This window comes from Neofelis nebulosa, chromosome 3, assembly GCF_028018385.1.
Source record: "Neofelis nebulosa isolate mNeoNeb1 chromosome 3, mNeoNeb1.pri, whole genome shotgun sequence".
Taxonomy (NCBI): Eukaryota; Metazoa; Chordata; class Mammalia; order Carnivora; family Felidae; genus Neofelis; species Neofelis nebulosa.
The window spans coordinates 26,856,535-26,875,936 of NC_080784.1; the positions used below are offsets into that span (position 1 = coordinate 26,856,535).

Below are 19,402 nucleotides of genomic sequence, written 5' to 3' on the forward strand. Positions count from 1 at the left end.
CATGGGTTTTTTTGTTTTTTGTTTTCCCTTGGTGGATGGAACATCTATTCGGATACCGTTCCTTGTTGGCCCCTTAATTTTTGTAAGATAATGTGAAGCCCTGCGGACCTTAATAAGCACTGTCGAGTTTTTACATTTCAGTTTCTTACCCCCAAATCTAGCCCTGCATGTTTTCGACCTGCTGTGGTTCATTGGACTCTTCCGACTCGAAATACCCAAGCTCACCAGTGTGTAGTCAGATGTCCACGTCTGGCGGTTGCTCCACTGGTTCTTGACCCAGCAATTGTTCTAGTGGTGGGGACATGACTTACATCGGCCCACTGTAGACTCTGTCTGTGGATTCTCTAAATTTGCAGTGGAGAATGTTTTTTTCTCTTTCTTCTCGACTTGCGGGCTTTGAAGTGCCCAGGATGGTGCCTGGCACATATAAACGGTCTCTTCCCATTCTTGTTAACAGGGTGTGCCTTCAGAGCTGCTGCTGACCATGGCCCCCTTCACATGAAGAAACCTGGAAGAATGAGAAAAACACAAACAAAAGCTGAGATCGGAGGTAAGGAAAGAAATCTGGTACCATTCACGTGAAACAACCCTTTCTGTGGTCTGGTTCCACAAGCCAGAACATCCCATTTTCTTATTGAACCTGAGTTCAGATTCTGCCATTTGCAACAAAAAGTTCCAAAAATAAAAGTACATAATGTTATTAGCCAAATGCCTAGCAATTAGGAATTGAAAAGTCAAGAATAACATACGAGTCTCTAGTGGAGTGGATGCAGGAAGTAAGACAGAAAACCCAGGGAGACAGGTTTTAGACATGATGGTAATGAACTTGATTTTTAGCACACTGAGTCTGAGGATCTTGGAATTTTTCCATGTGGAGCAGTCTTTTAGGTGTTTGGAAATATGGATAGAAAATGCGGAGGAGAGTTGAGGGGGGGGTATATGTGGGGGTCAAGAGAATAGAGCTGGAGCAGCAGCCCATGGAACTGGATGAGGTCAAGAGTAAGACTGGGAGGAGGCAGGAATTATGGAAGAGAGAGAAGAACAAGAAGAGTCAGGATACGGAATGTGAGAGAGGCCGAAACTAACAATACTCTCAAATGATGCCAAGGGGCTGGGCTGGGTGAGAGCCTAGAAGAGGCACCACATTTTACAAGTTGTTTATTGGTATGCCCTGGGAGAAAAGTTCGGTTTAGCAGGAGCCAGTCCCAGGCTGCACGAGGTTGAGAAATTAATGGGAGCAGTAGATGAGAAAGACAAGGGCAGAGGGTGGTGGAAAGAGGGAAAGGTATGCAAATTCCATAGTGTCGGTGGAAATCAGATCACCTCTTTAAAAAAAAAAAAACTTCTTGGGGCGCCTGGGTGGCTCAGTCGGTTAAGCAGCCGACTTCGGCTCAGGTCATGATCTCGTGGTCCGTGAGTTTGAGCCCCGCGTTGGGCTCTGTGCTGACAGCTCAGAGCCTGGAGCCTGTTTCAATTCTGTGTCTCCCTCTCTCTGACCCTCCCCCATTCATGCTCTGTCTCTCTCTGTCTCAAAAATTAAAAAACATTAAAAAAAATTAAAAAAAAAAAACTTCTTGGGGCACTTGGGTGTCTCAGTTGATTAGATGTCTGACTCTTGGTTTTGGTTCAGGTCATGGTCTCACGGTTTGATGAGTTCAAGCCCCACGTCAGGCTCTGCATTGGCAGCATGGAGCCTGCTTGGGATTCTCTCTCTTTTCTTGTCTCTCTTCCCCTCTGCCTATGCTGCCTCTGTCTCTTTCAAAATAAGTAAACTTAAAAAACGTTTTCTTAAGAGTAATTGTGAGGGGCGCCTGGGTGGCGCAGTCGGTTAAGCGTCCGACTTCAGCCAGGTCACGATCTCACGGTCTGTGAGTTCGAGCCCCGCGTCAGGCTCTGGGCTGATGGCTCAGAGCCTGGAGCCTGTTTCCGATTCTGTGTCTCCCTCTCTCTCTCCCTCCCCCGTTCATGCTCTGTCTCTCTCTGTCCCAAAAAATAAAATAAACGTTGAAAAAAAAAAAATTAAAAAAAAAAAAAAAAAGAGTAATTGTGATATAAGCACATTTGCACGCTGAAGAGTAGTCAAAGGGCAGGACAAAAACACATCAGATGGGAAATGATTGAAGAAGCAAGTTAAAGACATGATAGAGGATGAAGGAAGGAGCCTCAGAGGGGAGAAAATATATTTTCTTATTTAAGGCAACAGGGTGAGAGAAAATGGTCACGATGAGCACGGGAAAACTTAATGTAGGAAAGCGAATGTTAGCTGGAACCCCACCAAACAGCGTTGATCTCACGTAGACAGACGACAAAGCCCCGTGCTGCATGATGGATGGGGGAAGGAGCTTCCGTGTGGACAGATTTTGGAATCGCTATGAGAAATTAATTGAATTTATTATAATAATTCTGGAGCAGCACTGAGATTAGAAAGAACAAATTGGCAATGGATTCAGTCAATTGCTGCTAGCAGCCTGAGATAAGGGACGGCAAAAACCTAAGCTGTGTGTGCCCACTCCAGTGGAAAATCAAGGAATGAGGAAATGTAGGATGCCAGTGAGTCTTATTGAGTGAAGGGGACACATTTGTCTCATTTATTAGTTTGCTATTGGGGACTCGTCTTACTGTGAGTGCAGTGTAGCACGGTATCTGGCACTTTAGGGACAAGCAATAAAGATTTATCTCATTGAACAAAACGGCACTCTAACTTTTATGATGTAGTCTTTCATCTAGTTTCAGTTCTGAAACAACGGGAATCACTCTCCTTTCTTCTCTACATTTGTTCTGGCAGTCTGATTAAAAAGAACAAGATGTTTTTGGAATCATCCTGTGGAGAGATAGGGTGGTGATGGCAGTGGGGAAAACATGAAGTAGAATTCAAGCAAAATAAAAGAATGTATTTGCAACAGCATTGCAAGGAGGAAACTGGGGGTGTTTAGCGTGTGTGTGTGTGTGTGTGTGTGTGTGTGTGGTCTAAGCACCAAGTGATAATGGTTTGAGATAAAGCAGTGCATGAGTCAAACAGAGGGGAAGATTTATAAAGAATGCAGACGTTCAACAAGCATCTCTGGGCATATGTGGGGTGACCAGTTATCCTAGTTTGCTCAGAATGGAAAGTGGACATGGGACTTTCAGTGCTAATACAGGAAAGTTGCAGAGAGATCAGGGTGATGGTTTATTCTGATGTGTGCAGAGAAACATGTACAAGTATATTTACTCTCCATTTCTCCCTAAACAGAATTTAGGGAGCTTCAGAACTCCTAGAGACATTGTGAAAGTTGCTACCCTAGGAAATCTTCTGAGAAGGAACATGTGATTTGTATCGGCAGACTAAAAATTGTTAACTCCACAAACTGTAAACATTTCTATGCTGAGCTACTTGGAAGATGGCTAAAACTTCCAAGTAATTGGTCTGAATCTAAAACCAGAAGGCTAGCCTTTATGATGACATCTTAGATATACTATCCTATTGGCCCCATCTTTAAACATAGTATTTTTATTAGAACCTGAAAGTGTTGGTCCCGTGGCTATTTACCACCTTTCTTGTAATCCAGTGTACAGAGTACTGGGGGAATCAACAGATTCTCTTTTCCTGTCCACCACCGCACCCCTTCCCATCCCGCCCCGGCAGAGGAGACTGGCAAGGCCCACCTACTGTCTCCACTGTTAAGTCTTCTACCAGGTGAAACACTTGCATGTTTCATAAGGCCAAACAAAACCTAAACCAGCTAGGATTTTATGAGCCTACTTTGGTGTTGATCCGAAAGCTGAATAAAATACATAAACCTAACAAGAACACTACAGACGAAACCTGACACATAAGAGACACATATATGATGGAAACTAAAAAATAATTGCCTTTAATTTGGAAATTCACTGGTGGATTCCAAGAGAACGAATAGAGCTTCCTCTTGGATCTTAACACTAGCTAGTGAATTCAATAACGTTAATTCAATAGTAGTCGAGGTGGGTGAATGGGTAGGAGGAACAAATGTATTCAGAACTTCTCTTGGGGATCCAGAACCTGCAGTGGACAGTTGAGGAAGTAGTAGTGGGAAAAACAAACACGAAGACTGAGCAACAGAAATGGTGGTGCCCCCCCCCCCCTAAATTGATTGATACTCAGGCACTATTGCATTCACACAAATGGTATGAATGACTTAACTGCTTCATTCAAATTCTTGCTCCAAATCAGTGGGTCTCAAGCTTGGCTGCACATTGAAATTACCTGAGGAGTCTTAAAAAAGCTGGTGCCTGGGTCCGATCCCAGAGATTCTGATTTAACTGCCGTGAATTGTAGACTCAGCACCGGGCGGCTTCTGTGCAGCCAAGATTGATAGCCACTGGGCGATCAACCAGGAAATCAGGAGAAATGGCTTAGGTCGGTGGTGCTCAAATTGTAGATGTCTAAGAATCACCTGGAGGGTTTGGTAAATAGTTTGCTGGAGCCCATCCTCAGAGTTTTCTGATTCAGTAGGTTCAAGATGGGGCCCGAAGAGTTTGCATCTAACAAGCTCCCAGGTACTGCTGGTTGGAGAACCATACTTCGAGGACCACTGGCCTGGGTGGATGCTATGTTATTATGTCCTGAGACAGCTAAGCCATTAGCATTCTTTGTGTGTCCCCCCAGAGCCAAGAAATAAAGCCCCGTGGACCCTCCTCTACATGTGCTTGGAGGGCACCTCCCACACTAATCTGCCTGCTCCCTCAAGCCTACTCATGGGGAGCAGCCTCTCTTTTTCCAACCTGGAAGCGTAAGGGCTTTATTCTTTGCCGCCCTTGTTGAATTTTGTGGAAGTCATCTAATTACCATTAGATATATGGAATCTAATTACCATTAGGTGTCAGGAACATGGTATCCTGGACATGTCAGCCAGCTGCCTAGAGTCCCTCTGACCTGCTGGCACCCCAGTTGGCCGGGGCAGCCTTCCTTCCATGCGCTCCTCCATTCCAAATTGGAGCCCTCGCTCTTGGTTCTGGACGTGCCCCAGTCCAACAAGCAGGACCCACGGTGCATTTGGAATCCTGCCCTGGAGGACGCCCATTACGCTCAGAAAGCCGTGGTGGCCCAAGGGCAGTAGTTCCCCCTTCCCAGTCGGTGGTTTCGCTTTCCAGGTCTCGGTTACCCGCCGGCCACCGCCGGCCAGAGGCAAATTCTCCTCCTTCTGACGCTACAGCGTCAGCGTCAGCGTCAGCGTCATAGCGCCGTAACGCCATAACGTCATAACGTCGGGAGCCGCCCACCTAGTGTTACGACGCCGAAGTCGTTCTCCTCGCTTCTTTTCCTCACGTGGGCGTGTCATCCTCGGGAGGCCTCGCAAGAAGGAGGGTGAGTGCAGTGCAATAATTTGTACAATTTTATGATTAGTTATTGTTGCTCTTCTCTTACTGTGTCTAGTTTAGAAATGAAGCTTTATCATAGGTATGTATGTATGTGAAAAAGAGTATATAGAGGGTTTGGTATTATCCCTGGTTTCAGCCATCCGCTGGGGGTGTTGGGACATATCCCCCATGGATGGGGGGCAGTTGTACGGGAATAAATACTAGCTACTACCATTGTGGGGCACGTACTGTGCCAGAAACTGGTGGCACTTCACTCACATCGTTTGATTTAACTTTCGTGTCCATCTTTAAAGATGGGAATGAGTGTGCCCATTTTATAGCGGAGACTGAGGCACAAGAAGGGTGACTTGGCCAAACCTTACAGTAGAGGGAGAGAGGGGAAGGATGTGTGGATGGCCTGGCTCCAAAGCCTGTGCACACCTTTCTGCCTCCCTCACCACAGGTGGAATAGTGTGGCGGGAAGAGCGCTGGATCCCAGCTGGTAAAAATGCTCGCCTTCGACTCCCGGACAGAGCTGACTGGCCAGCAGCCTTGGACAGGTCGCTGAGTGCACCCTACCTGCCTCAGTCCTCAGATCCTTATCTATGAACCAAGGGGGTCGGACTGGGTCGCTAAGGACCCTTCCCACTCTTCTAAAAGTCTCTCTGCTACTAGTGCAGCCGTGTTTCCTCTCCCAGGATGGGCCCTGCCTGGTGATCACACTCTGTGTGCAGCAGACCTGTTTCCAGAGAGAGCTCTTTCCAAAGGTGCAGGTTCAGTTACTGTGGCCCAACTCAGCCAAGGTATCTAAGGTTAAGTCAGCCTCTCCTAAAGCCCCTTGATGACTTTGTTAACGCAGGTGTAAAATGTCCATTTTCTGGTGAGATCTGGTGTTCAGTTATCTGCGATGGTACTGGATTAAAAGCTGGTCACCTAAAACCCAAGGGACAGGTGGCCAGAAATCAGACTCACCCCAGCGTGTGGCCCCTTGGGCCTGTCACCCCTAGAGCAGCAGCCTTGGGGGTGTGCTGGTGGAGGAGGCCAGTGTGATGGCAGGTTGTCTCAGCATGCCGGGTGCAGCTCCCTGTCACCCTTCCCAAGGCCAGCAAGATTGGTGTGATGAAGGAGGTTGCAGATTTGTACCGTGATCGTTACTAGTAGTAGGGGTGTTGCTACCGATGATACACAGAGTGATGTCCCACTTTCTTCCAGAAAAACAAATTTGGACCCGAAATTAGGAACCTTAAATTGTAGTTGACGGTTTCGTTCAGATGAGCCTCATTCCTCATCCGTAATGTGGGAGGGAGGGGTGAGGAGGGCCACCCATCTGCAGCCTTTCCAGCTTTAGCCCTCTCTCAGCCTCGGTGAGGTTTTGACAACAGATCAGAGGGCAAGGAGATGCAAATAGGCAAAACAGGGGGTGCCTAGGGGCTGGATGCCAGGAAACCTGCTTTCTAAACAGTCAGATAATATAAAGGTTTTTTGTTTTTGTTGTGGACTCTTTGTTTGCATATTAATTTTTTGAATTGTAGGGAAATGCCCATAACATAAAATTTACCATCGAAACCTCTGTGAACAGTGCAGTGGACTAAGTACGTTCACATTGCTGTGTGACCATCACCACCATCCCTCCACAGGACTCCTTTTATCTCTAAACATATGTTAACAGTGTTTGCAGAGCACTAAAAATAACATCTTGAAAAGCAATAGTGTTTTGAGTTTATAAACCTCCTTTGTAGGAATTCAGGGCAATTCACAAACATTATCATGTCTGTCCTCACAATGACCTTATATAGAAGCAGAGAGAATAGGAGAGTGGGCAGATCAGAGAGAGAACGAAAAAGAGGGGGAAATGTAATTTTGGTCAGTTTCACGATGATCCAAAGAGGCTCTGAGTCACCCAGGATCACGGTTTTCAGGTAGCTGACAATCTTAGCACTCAGATCAAATATCAGTTCAATGATCAGTTTCCTGAGACCGTGATTGTAGCATCGACCAGAGAGGGAAAATGTATGTTTTGAAGTTAGAGGACAGCGTGGGATTGCCATGCCTTGTGAGAGAATTTTTCTTCATAGCACATTGCTGGGATGGGCGTGTCAGTCTGGGAGTGGAAACTGGGGACAGGCACGCTTGGGCAGAGCCCCTCAGGGGTGCATTACTGTTTCGGGTTCTGTTGGTCTCTGAGCAGCTGCCAGTAGTGAGCTTTGGGTAGTAAGGGCTGACTTGGTTGTAAGGCTAAGAGAGAAGAGAGCACTCACATGTGCAAAAGTTTTCATGGCCTAGGAATTAAAGCTACAGGGCTTCAGGTATGTGTGTGTGTGTATGTGTATGTTGTGTGTGAGACAGAGAAGGAGGGAGGGAGAGACATACAGAATGTAAACGAGCACCAAATGTAAAAGATACATGAAAAAAATACGTGATTTGTCATGGCTGTGGATGAGGAATCCGATGGAGAAGTTAGTCATCAAAATTAGTAAATTGCATTTGTTTGCTTTTTTCAATTTGCTGCACCTTTTATAAAAAAATAATATTCCCTGTTGGAGAAGAAAAAGAAGAAAACCGTATTCATGTAAAGTTGTGGTTCAGGGGCACCTGGGTGGCTCAGTCAGTTAAGCGTCCAACTTCGGGTCAGATCATGATCTTGTGGTTCATGGGTTTAAGCCCTGCATTGGGCTCTGTGCTGACAGCTCAGAACCTGGAGTCTGGTTTGGATTCTGTGTCTCCCTCTCTCTCTCTGCCCCTCCCCAGCTCACGCTTTGTCTCTCTCTTTCTCTCAAAAATAAATAAATGTTGAAAAAAAATTTTTTTAATAAATAAAGTTGTGTTTCAGCTAGATTCAGCCTTTTGAGAACTGAAAAGTTCCCAGTAAATTTCCAGGAACAAGAGATGTCACTGTTCCTGGTGCAAAATTTAAATCCATGAAGTCCAGGAATAATCGTGTATACACTGTGATTAAAAGATAGAAAAGAACCCAAGAAATAACGTGGCCATTAGAACCAAACAAGTAGGATACTGTCATTTAGTCTGGAACATGCTTTTTCAAGGTATGTAGGAAAAAGGAGTTTGCTTCTTAGTTAACAGAGTATATAATTGGTCTGGCAGTCTCCACTCCACCACTTACATATTTAATTGGTTTCTCACTGAAAGCATACAATAAATATTAGCTTTGTTATTGTTACTTTTGCAGTTGGCCACATTCTAGGGGGTTAATGGCGAGGCCAAGAGTAGTTGACTTCAGATATTCTTCCTTCCTTCCTTCACTGCATTTATTAGGAATCTGATTTGCACCAGGCACTGTGCTAGGAGCTGTGGGTAGCCTTTCAGCCTTGGCCTTGGATGAGTTTACAAACCAGCACGTGAGATGGACATGTAAATATACTGGTGCAACCAAGGATCATTGGTGCTGTGAATGAAGAGTGTGCAGAAGGGGTCAAAAGGCACAGGCTTCCAGTTGTGAAACAAGTCCTGGGGATGTAATGTACAGCATGGTGACTACAGTTAATAATATGTATTGTGTGTTTGAAAGTTGCTAAGAGAGTAGCTCTTAAAAGGGCTCATCAGAAAGAAAATTTTCTGACTTTGTATTGTGATGGATGTCAACTAAATGTATTATGGTGATCATTGTGCAATACATACAAATATGAAATCTCATCTCTACACCTGGAACTAAAACAATGTTATATATCAGTTATATGTTAATAAAAAATAAAGTATTTGTAGAAAGTGCAAGGAAGGGATTGATTAGCTTGTGTGGATGGTGTATAAGGAACCAGAGAAGGCTTCTGGAAGAGATGACATCTAAGCTGTGTGGTTTTTTTTTTTAAATAAATCATTAGTTTTCCAGACAGGAAGTGTTTGGAGGAGGGGTTAGATGTGCTTAAGGGATGTGGTACAACTGAAGAGAAGGTTCAGACTCCATACATGGTCTTTACAAAATGATTATCAAATGTGGGGTGCCTGGGAGGCTCAGTCGGTTAAGTGTCAGACTCTTGATTTGGGCTCAAGTCATGATCTCACAGTTCATGAGTTTGAGCCCCGCATCGGGTTCTGATTGACAGTGCAGAGCCTGCTTGGGATTCTCTCTCCCCCCTCCCCCTGCCCCTCTTCCACTTGTTCTCTCTCAGTCTCAAAATAAATAAATAAATAAGACCAAAAAATGGTTACCAAATGGAATGACGTTTGTATTGCCTAAAGGGAGCTGGCCATGAGCAGGCCACAGATCCTCGGAAAGAAGAGGAAAGTGAAATTAAGTAATAGAAAGAAGGAAAATGATAGAAAAGCAAATGAGAAAAGTTGAATGGGAAAGGAGTAACGATATGTGGAAGGTTGAGAAAAATCGTATCTTAATCCCCAAATGAGAAACTACCATGTGGTCAGAGTTGGGGCAGAAGATCAATAGACAGGCCCTTCTGGTTTGAAGCTAGGGGTGATGTGGCCAGTGTGCAGCCAAAAACCTAAACAGAACTAGAATAAAATGGTACCACCTATGCGGCATGTGTCTCAAGACAGAAGCCATCATTTTTTTTTTGTCAGGTGCAACCTGTTCTCAATACTTGGTGCAGCTGTACCCCCAGAAGGAAGGGAGCCCTGGGTGGGCAGCAAGGAGGCCCATCCTCTGCCCTGTGCCTGTAACCTCCCTCACCTCCTTCTGTGGCGTTAGAGGTGAGGAGTGGGGAGGCAGCAAAAAGGCCCAGGTGGCAGAAATTCTACTAGAATCTGGCTGCCACTGGGAGGCCAGTTGTCTGTTTCACCTCTGCTTATCAGGTCTGTCATGGCAGACTTTGTTCTAAGACATAAAATCACAGAACCATAGAATTTCAGTGTCAGAAAAGAAAATGAGTGTCTCCTAGTTCAATGGTTTTCAAACTATTTTAAACATTTACCCAAAGCAGTAACAATTTGAGCATGTAGCCTCAAATTACGTGTTCATTTTTAAATGATGTGATTATACTTCTATACTAGTATATTTGTTTAAAAATATATACAGGGGTACCTGGGTGGCTCAGTCGATTAAGCACCCAATTCTAGATTTTGGCTCAGGTCATGATCTCACAATTGGTGAGTTTGAGCCCTGCATTGGGCTCCATGCTGGCAGTGTGGAGCCTGCTTGGGATTCTCTTTCTGTCTGCCACTCCCAGCTCGCTCTTGCTTGCTCTCTCTTTCAAAGTAAATAAATAAACTTAAAAAAGATTTAAAAAGTAAAAATATATACAAAATTACATTGATTAATTAATTAGTATTATTTTATTCCTATACCTTAATGGTTGTCTTTGTTTCCTCTGGGGCACATGAAATCTGTTTGAAGGCAGCTCATCAAATTCAACCAGGTGTGTTCCTCTCTTCTGTAACTCTCTTCCAAAAGGAAGTGTAACCTTTTCTTGAACACCTAGAGGGGCGCTTTCATTTTTGGAAACTTCTGGGAAGTCCCTGGTTACCATTGCCCCAGATGGTCAAGGGAGGGGCTTCTATACAGAGTCACATCTGGAGTTTAGGCCGGAAGTGAACACCTCTCTAGGCAAGCAGAGGGAAGGAGCCCTTTCTCTGCATTTGGCTCTCCCTGGGTCTCACCACAGTTGAGCTCCAGAGCTGTGAAGACAGCAGGAAGGGCCTTTCGCCGCCACTGTAAATATTATCGTTGCCTCTGGTATGCAGAAAAGCAAGAGGAGCAGCATTTGCTGCTTCCAGGTGGCAGACGAACAAAAATCAGAGTGGGGTGGGAGGAGATGGTGGGGTGTCTGGGAAAGAGAGATCAATAGAACCTCACTAGTGTGCGCTATTTACCATAAACAGCCCGGGGGTGTTTGGGGTAGGGGAAACTGTCAACAGAGATCAGTCTTTCTCAGTGACTGTGGGAGCAGGTGTTCCAGAAGGAAGGGTAAAGATGGCAGCCTCAGTGGGATCGACGATCGGACTCATCGCAGCAGTCCCTGAATGTTAATGAGGACTGGCAGCCCGTGCCACAGCACACGGGGCCCCCTGCCATTTTGAAAACACACCCTTCAAGATCCCAAATGGCCACATCATTTGCTTATTTTCAGACTATGGACTATTTCCTCAGTTCTTCAGCAGAGGTTTTCCAAAACTCACAAATGTTAGGGGTAGAGCTGGTTTGTAGCCAAGAATTCTTAGTTGACAAAGAGTTAAGGTAAAGCCTAGGTAAGGTGAAAAATGCAGGCATATCTTGCTCTAAAACATGTCAAGACTCTCAGAGAACTGACTAGAAATGCTTCTCTGGGCATCTTTTTGTGAAAGTATTTGAGAGACTCTTTCAACAGTTAGGCTCATGGGGGCTGGAGGATCTTTCTGGCAATTCGAAATTCTCTCTCTTCCCCTCCCTATTCAACCTGCTTTTGAGTGACAGACTAAGCTGGATCCTGAGGCCAGATTTAAAATTACTGGGACTTTTAATTTGATTTCTTACCGTTAGATAATGAAAGAACAATATCCCTTTTGAGGTGAGTGCCCCATGTTGAAAGCTGTTCTGAGTTTCGGGGAAAGGGAGAGACTTCAGCGTCTGGGGAAGAAGAGAAATCTCAAAGGGGAAACAAGTTGGTGTTCACTGGGGTGGGGGACATGGGTTAGACCGTTTCCATGCCTGGAGAGCTTTTCCTGACTTTCTAATTCCAGAAACACGGCCCTGGGGGTAAGCACTCATGGGGGTGAGTGTGTATTCTAGGTCTGGACAATCATTGAATGCATCTTCCTGACAACAGTGATTGATTCAAGGGTTAGGCCCATGACCCAAATAGGACCTTATTGAGGTCTGATGTATACAGATGCTCCTATGGTTGCTAGCTGGGAGGGTATGAATTTCGGGCTCTTGGACACCATGTCATTGCCTGCCGTGTAGAGAATTAGAATGAAGTTGAGGACAGACAGAGATGAAAGATGGATCGATGCATTCATGAGGATTCATGGGGAGGGAGAGAGTCCTGGTAGCATGAAATCAACCATGTCTCGCTGTCCTTGCAGCCCAGTGAAATCTATGGTGAGTCCTTTAACCCCCACCTTTGAAAAAGAACCAGATCCTGGTGACATGATGACATCTCATCATTTGTGCTATGACAACCTTAAGTCCAACCAGCATAGTGTCTCCCCTGAAAAGTCGTAACCTCCTACCTGCTAGCTTCTTAGCTTCCTGCTCCTGTTTTGCTCATCCACATTCACTTTTGCATACAACAAAGGGGTCATTTGGTTGTTTGCTTGCACAAAGTTTTGAAGCATTAATTATATTCTGTCACTCCTCTGAATCCTTCAAAGGAACCTCATGTCACTTAGAGTAAAGCCAAAGTCTCACAATAGTTTATCCTATAACCTGCTGTCCCCCTCATCTTTGGATCTCACTGGCCTCCTCACTGCTCTTGAACAAATGTTTATCCTCTGAGGTGGACATCTTTTTATTTTTGCATGCTGTTTAAATCTCTTAGTTTTGTATGGTTGTTTTCATTGCTGTATCCTGCACATCCAGGGAGCCCTGGAATGTGAGGAGCACCGTGACTTCCGATGCTGGCCCCTAAAGTGCTGGTTCCCTCTGCCCATCCTTTCATTCTTCTGACCACCCTTTGGGTCCTCCCAGCTACCTGAGCCTACAAACTCCCTCTTCTGCTTAAGCTACTTTGTGTTGTGTTGGAAATTTGAGGCGGAACTGTAAATCTCTAAAGATGAAATAAATTGACTTTTTTCCAAAGCTTTTGATGTTGGTTCGACGTAAGTGTTCTGAAGATGCCAGTAGTTGAACCTCCCAAAAACTTAGAGCTTGCTGGGGTGCCTGAGTGGCTCAGTCGGTTGGGCGGCCGACTTCAGCTCGGGTCATGATCTCGCGGTCCATGAGTTCGAGCCCCGGGTCGGGCTCTGTGCTGACAGCTCAGAGCCTGGAGCCTGTTTCCGATTCTGTGTCTCCCTCTCTCTGACCCTCCCCCGTTCATGCTCTGTCTCTCTGTGTCTCAAAAATAAATAAACGTTAAAAAAATATATATTAAAAAAAAACTTTGAGCTTGCTAATATTTTTCATAATATTTTTATGCTTACATTGTGTGCTCTTAAAGTTTTTGCTACATTCTGAAGCCTGAGTCTTAGTATCGTCTTAGGGTCAGCATTTTCCTATGAAAACTTATGTTTGAAGTCAAATCTAATTCAGTGAGCAAGTGAGGTTCGACTTAGAAAACTTCTGTGTATAGTCAACATTTCCATCAACTTTTACTCTTTTGAAAAATGAAAATCACTGGGGTGCTAACATTCCATATCTTTATCGTCTGGATGCTGTAGGACTCAAGTGGGATGACAGACAATGAAACATGCAGGAATCATTTTTTTGTTTTTGTTTTTTTTAGCAGTAGTTATATTCCCTATCACTTCCTCTAGGCTGTAGACTGCTGGTTTTCCTTCATGTGTTAGAATCACCTGGGTAGCTTTTTAAACCCCTGTATCTAGGCTGTGCCCCAGACCAATTCAGTCAGATCCCTGAGGGTAGGAAAACAATGATAAAAACACTAGGCAGCATTTACTGAGCACATACTATGTGCCAGGGTCCATACTCCATGCCTTATAAGCATTATCCCATTACATCTTCCAAAAATTCCATGATCCCAGCTGGACAGGTGAGGAGATAGCTCAGACACTCAAAGGTTACATAGACTTCCCAATGACCTATAGGGAGCCAAAGATGAGAACCAGCTACTAATCAGACAGCTTGATTCCAGAGCCTAAGCTCTTTCACGATTTGGGTTTCATATGAAACACACATGGTTTCAAGAATCAAAGAATTCTCAGAGCTCATTAGCCAAAATACCATTCTATCAGTCCTCTAGTGCCACCCCCCAGCTGTCCAATTTCCTCTTCTCAAGGCTATCACTTTCAGTGGTTTTACTTTTTCTTTTCATATATATGTGTATGTCTCTCACCAGTATTGTTTATAATGGTACTTTTGCTTTTTGCAGTTTTAAGCATTAGCTCTGATCTTCCCGCATGGAAGACGATGGCATAGATTTTACCGCCCATCACTGCTCATTTATATATAACTGTACCATTCTTTTGATTATATCACAGCAGATTGCATTACGTGGATTATGTAAATACTGTTTCTGGCTGAGCTGTGTAGTACGTTCGCTACATGGTTATGCTTTCCTTTTTTAAACAACTCCATGCTTGTTTCTGAGTTGTAATATCTGTTGTTATCTCTCTGGGAATGATAAAGATAAATTTCTTTGTTGTTTGTTTTTGACAAGGACAGGGAGTAATTCTCATATCTTTGCATAGTATCTGTTTACTCCAAGTTGCTTTTTTCTATTTATCTTTTCTGGAATCGGCTTTTCATATCTGAGACTTGCCTCAGATGTCCTGTGGCCCTTGGCTGTCTGCTCCTAGGTGTTAAAGAAACCTGAAACATGCACATGGGGGCATCTAGCTGGCTCCACTGTGCATTTCCGCAGGAAACTCCAAGGTCAGTGTCTTTGGATCTTTTCTCTCAGGATGCTCACATTCCCCAGAGAAGGATCTTCCAGTCTTCTCTCTGAAGAGTGTTAGCCTGGATTCCAGCACTTTCAAAGTAGGGAAGAAGGGTGAGGATATTTCAGTTAATCCCCCTGTTTTCAACCAAGTACTCTTGCCCTCAGCTGGCCTGGAGATCACTGATCTGTAGATTCTGTTTTGTCTTCCCTAGAGAATCAGCCTCCAATCTCCAGGGGGAGGGGTGGGAAACCTGTACAGGGTTGGCAGGAGGACTGTGCACCTCACTGCTTTGTAAATAGACTTTTAACCAACTGCTCCCTTTTTGGCCCCTCATTCATCCTCACTTCTGAAGGTAACTGTGCTGCCAATTCCTGAGGCTTCTCACGGTTCTGGATGCAAACTGAATTGTTTTCCAGCTTCCCTTGCTGTTGACTTAGCATGCATCTGCTAGAATATGCCCAGTGAGTTATCATTTGTGCTTCTCCTCTTTAAGAATATAACACACACATGCACATATCCATACCCATATGTGTGGATTTGTTATAGGATCTTCTGTCCAGTCTATTTGTCCTAGTGATTTAATGCTGTCCCCTTGTTCTTCCGGGGAAACAAATAGGAGTGGAGTTAAATAAGTGATCAATCATCATCCTCACGGAGGAGTCTGAGCTCTTCATCACCACCTCTGTTAGGAGGACAGACAATTGGCTATTTTCATGCTGCTGAAATTGGGTATTGGCACTTTCCCAGTCCTTGATTCATTGGCTTTTCTCAGCCTGGTTGGACAGGTCATGAGGCCGTCGAATGCCCATCGCACAGATGAAGAATGGTATGCAAACAATAAATTCCTGGGCTGGGAGCACATCACAGGCTTCCTGACTTCTAACCTGGTGCCTTTTGCATGTTTCCGTATTGTGTTCTGGCCTGTATTGAGGACACCATCTGTAACTAGGAAGGATGATGCTTTCTGGTCCACCAGAGATTATGGGAAACCATGATTCCGTTTATCACCCTGATTCAGATTTCAAGTTCACTGCCTGAGTCTACAAAGAAGAGAAATAGAAGAGGGAAGCCTGGTCTAAAACGCTTTTATTCCATCCTGGCCCTTCTTTATCTGCTGCAACTGTTAAGGCCACTTAACATTAGGAGCAGATAAATGCAGAGATGACCACATTTGTGGTAGTCACAAAGGGTGATAAAAGGCATGGGGATTCCCAGGCACTGGAAGAATGAGTAAAACAGTGAACTTTCTTCCCAGGCTGGATACCAATGCTGTATCGACACTGAAATGAGCCCATGAGGATGGCCTTTGGAAGCCAAGTGAACTGTAGCTCTTCAAGTTAGTGAGGTTACTGGTTCAGCTAATTGTGGAAATGCAGGCACTCCCCACTGACCCAGAAATCCTTGCAATTCACAGCTTAAGGACATACATTGTGAAGGTGATTTGTGCAGTTCATTTTCGAAAACAGAAAGACCTGGGCAGCTCTAGTTGGCACATGTGCCCTTTGTGGCCTTCCCTTGAGGCTTAGGAACATGGGCGAAATCCAACTCTTTGCTCTAAATAATAAAAAGAGACTAAAGGATAAAAAGAAATCCAGACATCACAGTGAATGGGCTAGCTAGCCTTAATGAGGTGCATGCAGAAAACCACTTTATTTTCACCCTGGTGTGTTTGAATCCATTTACTAATTCTGTGGGCTGGTTTGTTCCCTGCTGCTGGGGAAAGACTTGGGCAGGTCCAATGACTTCATCACTGCTGGTAATAAAGAGCCCTCTAGGTTCTCTAAGTCCCCAAATGAGTCTCACTTTGAAAATTAAGCATTTCAATAATTAAAATAACCAGGCCAGCATAGACATCCAAACAGAAAACGTCAAAGTTAAAGCTTTCCTTCTCCCATTTTGTGCCTGCCTTGGGTTCAAGGTCCGACAATAGGATTTTCCCTCCTATTACTGCCTCATTGAACTGCTTTTGGTTTCTCTGAGGCTGGAGCTGGGCCAAGGGATGTGTGAGAAGGAGCCAGAGGTCTTTCTGGAGGGGCACAGATGTAATCATAGTGGATTGGATGTGGGCTCTGACAGTTGACCAGTTGTGCTCCTCTCTGGGGCACGTTCGGGTTGTGCCATTCTCCAGCAAGCTCCTTATGATAATTCCCTCCTCAGTCTTGGGGCTTCTGCATGTGGGTCCCTCTGCTGGATCCCGGTGCCGCTCCTGGAAGCCATGTGAGTCCGGGTCTTCCAAAGCCCGATGTGGCCATGAGCAGCACTGACTTTAGTCCCTGTGCTCTGTCCCCTGGCGCCTCCTGCACAGCCCAGTGCAGGTGCACACTCAAGGCGGGTACAGTCAAGCTAAAACTCTCACCGTGCTCCACTGTGTTCTTGGCAGCACTTTCCACGGCCTAGAGAAGGGGAAATTTCTCTGTCTTCCTCCTCGGGGGTGGGGGAAAATGAGCAGCATCCTGTTGGTGCTGTTCAGCATCCACCTCTGTTTATCTAGGTGGGTGATTCAAGGTAGGTGATGGTGTTGGGTGTTTGACCCCCTACCCCCGTCCCCCACGCCCTCATCTGGATGGTTTTTGAGTCCTGCATTGGCCTGGCACCTAGCAATTCATTCTTGGCCTTTTGTTGCTGAAAAACATCCCCCAAAGATATTGGGTGACTATTACCTTAGATGCCAAAAGACATGGTAAACTAAGAATCTTGAGGTTATCTCAGATTGTCCAGGTGAGCTCTTAATGCAATCATAAGTGTCTTTATGAGGAAGTCAGAAGGAGATTTGACACGTAGAAGATGAGGAGGTAACATAAGCGGGAAGATAGAGTTAAGAGAGAGCGGTGGTCACAAGCCAAGGAATGCCAGCAGCCACCAGAAGCCAGAGGAGGCAAGAACCCTCCCGCCCTCCCATTTGGATTGGTGTCCAAACCTTCTAGAACCTTCTCAGGGAGCGCAGCCCTCCGGATGCCTTGATTTCAGCCCCATGATACTGCTTGTCACTTCCTGCATCCAGATCTGTGAGAGAAGGTATTTCAGTTGTTTTAAGCCACCCAGGTTGGGCTCATTTGTTACCGTAGCCCCAGGAAATGAATATGGGTGCCTCACCTAAAAGTAAAGTAGAAAGAATCCCATTTTGAATCTGTTGTAAAAGGAATGATTTTTAAAATTGTCTTAATGCCTCTGACAAGGGCTACTTTTCACTCTTGCAGGCGAGTGTTAATATATTTGACTTTTGATGTGTGTACACGAGTCTGAGGGATGTCACTTGATTGGCGTTGTCTCTGCATTTGTTTCTGCCTCTGACCAAATGACAGTGGGGCCTTCCTGTAAGTGTGCATCACTTTCCAGCCTGTGTAATTCCTTTTTCCACCTTGTCCCTGTAGACAGAACCTTCTTCATGGTCTCACTCCCACTTACTATCCTTGACCTAGTTATACTTAAAAGTAACTGTCTATACATGTCTGTTTCTTTCCTTGGGAGGTTTCATGTTAATTTTCCCCTAAGGGAGCTCCCAGAGATAACATTGAACAGCAGCCCTGTGCACTCACTGGAGGGAGGAGGATTCCCTTGTTAGAGATAAGAGATGTGATTGACACCTTTGATGCTTAGCTGGCTCCCGGTTCTGGCGTCCTGGCTGTTGACTCACAGAAATGTAAGGTTTGTACTAGAACTCGAGGTTTTTAGTCCCAACACCCAGAGTCTACAGCCGAGACCCTCGAGGCCTGCTGAGTTCCCTGGATGTGTGCCACAGCCAGGAAGCGTCACTCCCAGGGCCGTGCTTGCTGCATTCTGCCACTCGGTCCCACTCTTCCCCTTCCTGTGCTCATCTCCTCATCGCTGGGGAGGAAGGGAAGGCAGGGTGGCGGCATCATTTGCTCATTCAACAAACAGTTGTTGGGCAACCACCAAATACAAGCTTTCCTGCTAATTGCTGGAGTGAACACCAACCAAACTGTCCTGGACCAACGGAACTGTCTGATGAGTTACATACTTCCCTTAGGCTCCCCTTTCCAACTAAGACTCACATGAGAATCCACGGGATATAACAGAGAAAAGCACAAGGTTTGGGGCTGCAGCAGATGCTGGGGAGATGGGCTGTGGAGAGGGGTGCAGACTGGGTAACTAGGTACCCCCCAAATTTGGTACCTCCCACCCCCTGACAGTCCCCAGGGTATCCAGGAACCCTAAGATTCAAACAATGGTTTCTTAGGTTGAAAAATGCTGTTTTAGAGCCCAGCTTAGTGAAGAGGCCACAAGAGCGGACTCTGGGGACATTCTGCTGTTTCTAATGCTAACATTGCTGCTTCCAAGCTTTGTGCTCTTGCCCCAAATTACTTAATCTTTCTGTGTGTCAATATCCTTATCAGTAAAATCAAGATAGTACCTGATGCTAAGAGTTCCTAACTCCTTGGGTATTGAAACTATTAAATGAGTTATTTCATTCACACCAGGCCTGACACATGGCACCGAAGAAATGTCAGGTAATATAATGTATGTGTTTGTAAATTTTCAACTCTCCACTGCCCTGTATAGCTGTCCTCATTTTTCAGTCAGGGTGGAAGATGTCAACAGAACATACTTAAAAGCCTAGGAAAATTCCACTCCACTGACCGTGCTTTGATGAGTGCTCATATAAGTCCTGCCTTCTGAT

The 19,402-nt window shown here is 45.2% G+C and overlaps 1 long non-coding RNA gene across 1 annotated transcript; it reads right to left on the bottom strand.

The window, feature by feature from the left end:
• Positions 1 to 224: 224 nt before the first annotated feature.
• On the bottom strand, positions 225 to 5,142 carry LOC131506482 (uncharacterized). Its single transcript, XR_009258966.1, has 2 exons — positions 4,830 to 5,142; positions 225 to 508 (listed from the first exon to the last, which is right to left on the bottom strand). It is a non-coding gene; the product is annotated as an uncharacterized LOC131506482 (long non-coding RNA).
• Positions 5,143 to 19,402: the final 14,260 nt, after the last annotated feature.